Source organism: Vicia villosa, unplaced genomic scaffold, assembly GCF_029867415.1.
Source record: "Vicia villosa cultivar HV-30 ecotype Madison, WI unplaced genomic scaffold, Vvil1.0 ctg.003483F_1_1, whole genome shotgun sequence".
In the NCBI taxonomy this organism is placed as follows: domain Eukaryota; kingdom Viridiplantae; phylum Streptophyta; class Magnoliopsida; order Fabales; family Fabaceae; genus Vicia; species Vicia villosa.
Window position 1 is genome coordinate 120,955 of NW_026706217.1, and position 5,759 is coordinate 126,713.

At 34.0% G+C, this 5,759-nt stretch overlaps 1 non-coding gene across 1 annotated transcript; it reads left to right on the top strand.

Moving 5' to 3' along the window:
• Positions 1–304: 304 nt before the first annotated feature.
• Positions 305–410, top strand: LOC131641047 (small nucleolar RNA R71). Its single transcript, XR_009295408.1, has one exon. It is a non-coding gene; the product is annotated as a small nucleolar RNA R71 (small nucleolar RNA).
• The last annotated feature ends 5,349 nt before the right edge of the window (positions 411–5,759 follow it).

Below are 5,759 nucleotides of genomic sequence, written 5' to 3' on the forward strand. Positions count from 1 at the left end.
TAGCTCTTTGAGTTGTTGAGGTAGCCTTGCCATTTGCTTAGTAAGCTCCTCCACTTGTTGAGAAAGAAGCTTATTTTGAGCAAGAATCGCATCATTGGTCCCTAATTCAATAAGCCCCAGTTTCTTTTGAACAACTCCTCGGTTATGTTGAACCTGATGATCATTTCTGGCCATTTTCTCAATTATTTCATTTGCCTCCTCTGCTGTCTTTGCCATCAAGGAACCTCCAGCAGTAGCATCTAACAAAAGCTTGGGTTGTGGTTGTAAGCCATTACGAAAAATGTGAATCTGAGTGAGTTCATCAAATCCATGACTAGGACATTTTCTCAACATTGACTTATACCTTTCCCATACTTCATTGAGGGTTTCATTAACACCTTGAAAGAAAACTGAAATAGCTGTTTTTGCTTCAAGCAACCGTGACTGAGGGAAAAATCTATCAAGAAACTTTTCCTCTATCTCATTCCAATTTGTCATGGTTTGAGTGGGTTGGTCTAGATACCAATACTTTGCTTTGCCAATCAATTAATGAGGGAATAATCTCTTAAACACTTGCTCTTCCTCTCTTTCAGGGGCTCCGACTGCTCCGGCAATTTCATAGAACTTTGTCAAGTGTGTGTATGGGTCCTCATGATCCAGTTCTGCAAAGGGACTAGCATAAAGTAACTGAAGAATGCCAGTCTTCATTTCAGAATTTCTGGCGTTGTTGTCGTTTCTTGCAAACTGGGCTGTTCTCCTTGGACTGTTAGCATATGGTGGTCTCGGTTCTGGTGGTGGTGGTGGATCACCATTCCCCTCCATCTCTTCTTTGATAACTTGGGAAATTGATGAAGTAGTTTCTTCTTGGGCTAGTCTCCGTTCTTTGGCTAGTTTCCATCTTCTCCTTGTTTTCTTGTTCAGTCTCCGTGCAGTTCTTTCAATTTCTGGATCAAAAAGAAGTTTATCTGCCGGTATACTTCCTCGCATAAACAAAGCTGAAATACTAACCAAAAAGTGAGCCAAGACTAGGTAATAATAATATTAATAGTATACTCAAAACACACAAAAACTATTGCGATGCTTGTAATATCTTAACGCCAATCCCCGACAACGGCGCCATTTTGTTAGAAAGTATAGGATAAGTATTTATTTTATCGTCTCCTCAGGGATTGATGCGATATTACCGCTGTTCTACAGCTTAGTGTATTTTGAGTTAAGTTTGGGTGAAAGTTTGGTGACATGAAATGTAAATAGCATGCAAAGTAAGTAAAGACAATAAAATAGGGTTTGAAAACGATTTGAGAAAACTGTGTCAAGATTAGTGTTCGTTAGTTTGCTTCATATGTACTCTAATGATCATATATATGAACCTATTAATGATTAATACAACCACGTATTCTCTCGATACCGTTTATCTCTAAAGCAATATCGTGATTATTATCATATTAACCGTCAGATGATCTCTCATGCCGACAATCAACGTGATAATCTTAAAAGCTTGATACAAGTGATTATCAACTCACAAATATATCTCTAGAGTTTGTTTATTGATAGATGAATATCTTTTAGGTCTAGCTTTGAAACATATCTCTCAATAGTGATCCAAAACAACAAATAAAACATAAATAACAAGATATTCACCATATATTAATCATCAACCAAGTTCATACATAAAAGATCAAAGAAAATACATATTTACAAACTAACTACCTCTAATCTTGACACAAGATGAAACTTAGCTCTCCATAGCCATGGAAGCTTCAACAACAAGCAACAAACCAAGATTTAGTGGCATCAAACTCAAGAAGAATGAAGAAAGATGCTTGGAAATCTTGATTTTACACTTTTGAAATGCTTTTTCTCTCCTCTTGCCCTAGCTTTTTCTCTAAAGTTGTGTTATGATAAAAGTTAAGTGAACCACACAAAATCAAGTTTAAGTGGCTAAGCACAAGAGAGGAAAGAGTAGGTCCGCTAAGCGGGCTAGGTCCGCTAAGCGGAATAGCCAAAATATCTGTTTTGTCTTTAGGGTCCGCTAAGCGGAGGGGGTCCGCTAAGCAGACTCAAATTTGATGTTCGCCTCTGCCAAGCTCCGCTAGAGGTCCGCTGAGCGGACTTGATGACCAAAAGTTTTTGCCTGCCTCCGCTAGAGCTCCGCTGAGCGGGCCTTCTGGTGCAATTCTCCTTCTTTTGGTCTTCCAACCTCCTTGCAAGCTTGTTCCAATCATTTCTTTTCATTCCAACTTGCCAAAAAATGCTAATACCTATAAAATATATTAACAAAAGTTACTAAACTAACTTATATACAAAATAAACAAAAAGTTATTTATTTACATCCTAATACATCAAAAGGAAATCAAACTTGGCACAAGAGTTTAAGAAATATCACAAAATTCATATACAAAATATACACAAATGGGATTCTAACAGCTATATTTTTAAACCCAACAAATAAACTTCAAAGAGAAAAAGAGAAAGAAAGATCTTAGAAAAATTGTACTAAACACTCAATTTTGAGATATTTTGTTTCTAAGAATCTATAAGAACACAAGATTTGTTACTCATTAGATTGTGTTAACATTTGTGCTAAACTGTTTATGTTTCAATCTGCTTTTTAGAAGCAATATCTTATAAACATTACCATTTATAAATATGTTGAGATTTCTATTGCTCAAGTGACTTGGTTGTTAGTTTGTATACTTGAGAGGGTTAAGGTGTATTTCTAGACTCTTAGATGTTGTTTGTAATTGTTATACCCCAAAATTTGCCCGCATCTTTTTTCAAGAAAACTCCAATCTGAAAATTAAGAGTCTCATATAATCATGGATTTTTATTTCAACAAATATCCTGACATATGAAATACTTAGTTTTTAGAATTTTTCTTATACAGTAATCTGGCTTGCAGTTGAATTTATTCTTACGCAAACGCCAAATGCTGTTTATTACTTCACACATGCTATTTATTTATTTACAGATAAATAGTACTGACACAATTGGTACAGAGTTAAAATCTTTTTGCAGGCGCAGAATCAGGAAACTCGGACTGTACTGGTAACAGTAAATATTAGTTATTTATTATGTCTGTGTTTTTCAACAAGTCATGTAAATAAACTTTCATTTTTCACATAAAACAAAAACAACAAAAAAGAAAATTAACTTTGACTGTTGATTTTTCACTCTAACTGCTACGTCAATACCTGAACATTCAGTTGACAGCCAAACTGCTGGCAGTACAATTCTCAGTGTTTTGTACCATCAATCAAATCAATCTTTCACAATTCAAAATTCCAAGATTTTTGTGCTAGAAGTCTTCTGAATATCACGCGATTAGCAGAAACTCAGCACTGCACAAAAATCAGGTACGCTTAACTGTCTCCTACATAAACAGTCCCTGACTAGGGTTTTTCTTGTTTTTAAAGGAGAAACAAGTTTTTGAGAGCTCAAATGGATTTCATACACATCCATATCTCTCAAAGTACCATCATACAAATTTTCAAACTTCAATTCGCTCAGACGCACCGTCAGCAGCTCAAACAGTTAACATACGACCCGTTTGACCAAAAAAGTCAACAGACAGTCAAAAATGAATTTTTTTGTCAAAATCCATATTTTTTCAAAGGATTCATCATTTGATCATTGGATGATCATAATTCATCAAGGAAAGATCAAAAATCAACAAAACCCTAAGATTCAAAATTAGGGTTTTTGCCTGAAAAGTCAACTCAACTTTGACTGATCATAACTCTCTCATCCTTCATCAAAAAAATTCAAACCAAAGCTCATTTTGAAGGAAATTCAATTATCTTTCAAATGCCATTGATCCCATGGTCATTGGATTCACCATTTGAAAAATATCATCAAAGACATTACAGGTCATTTTCAAAGTCAACAAAAAGACACTTTTTTCAAAAGGACACACATGGAGCATCACAAATCATTTTGACATGAGACCAAAGGCATTGGTTAGAGGACTCTTTGAGGTTTCCAAAAAGTGCAAGATCTCCTTCATATGACAAAAATTGAGGGATTTACACCTTGTTGAAGTTGGCTAAATTTTGGGAAAATGCATGAAATCAACATTGCTCAAAAATGTATTTTTTCCAAATGGGGCCAAGTTTTCATGGTTCAAACATCTTTGCCATGTTATTATGGGCCTCCCACGACCAAGACAAGGCCCACACCTTTTTTATCCATTTTTGGCATAATTTTATCTTATTTTAAGATTAAATTAAAAGGAAAATGAATGGATAAAGAGTAGCTTACAAATCAAGCATGACTCACCCAAGGAATCTTCATTTTTCTGCAGCCAAATGAGGTACAAGGCAAGAGAAGTAAAGGAGAGGAAGACTTGGTCAATTATTCAAGGATTTTTAATATTTAAAAATCAAACTTTCAACCAAGCAATCAATGCTCTTAGCTTCACTTCCAAGCAGCCTTTGGCCTATAAAAGAAGTGGAATACATCAACAACAAGACACACACACGAAATTATAGCAAGGCATAGCAAGAAAACTCATCAAATTTCTCAAAATTTCCATACACTTTGTAATTTTCAAATTTCATATTCCAATCAATATCAATACAAAACAATCATTCCAATCATCTTCTAAGATCATATAAAGTAAGAATGAACCCTTAATATGGTCCCATGAGAGTCGTAACACATGCATAGTGTTCTTCATGTTCATACATAATTAATTTTCGTTTTCCTATATTTAATCAACCTCAATGTAATCTAATCATTCCACTGAGTTTATGAGGTCTCATAGGGTAGATCTGGGCTCTAACATGTGAGTTTCCACGTGAGAATAGCTCTATGCCATTAACGAGTGCTCATGTATGCTTAAGCTTCAACTTCATCGTATCCATGGCTACCACGCTCAAATAACGAAACTAACATCATATTTGGACTCAGAGCATCCTAATTAGGGGATCTGGGTCACTTGCTATTATTCCTAACGCTTACTTTTGCAGGTTTGTGAAGCTACCAAAAAATGGCATTTTATCGTGAAAATAGAGGAGGTTTAAAACCCCAGCTATTTGTGTGTAAAAATGAAAGAGATGGAGGTTGAAGACGACCACGCGTCCCAGCGTGGTTCGCCAGTCAACTTGTCTTCGTCCACGCAGGCAAAAGTGGGGCCAATCTGACTTACTAAAGGTCTTTATGATCCCACGTGACTGGTCAACACAAGTGTACCATGTTCTCTTCAATCTGAGCCACATGATCAATCTCAAAGCCAATCCAACGCATCATACAAGCAGTCCATACCATGCACTCTCCAACCTAACACACCTGATCAGTATCCTTTTCTTTTCTCTTTTTATTTTAATTTCTTTGTTAAATTAATTAAAAATAGTTTTAAAAATCCAAAAAATACACAAAAAATATTTTTAGACTTCTAAAATAATATATTATTTTCTGAAATAAAAATATTTTATTTTTCTTCATAATTTCAATATTTTGCATAATTAATTAGTATATATTTATATATTTGCTTTTTAATTATTCTAACAAATCAAAAAATCATAAAAAAATTGTTCTTTATATAAAATATTGTTTATATATTATAAACTAATTTTGTACATATTTTGAATAATTTTCTCTTTAAGTTTTAATTATTTGTATAATTATTTGCATAATTATGTTTTAATTAACTTAAATCAATTTCAAATCAATTCCAAAAATTCCAAAAAAAATTAGTTTTGTTTTAAAATTAATTGACAAATATTTTGTACATATTTTAAACTTAATTTCTAGGTTTAAATTTAGTTTCATCTTTTTTC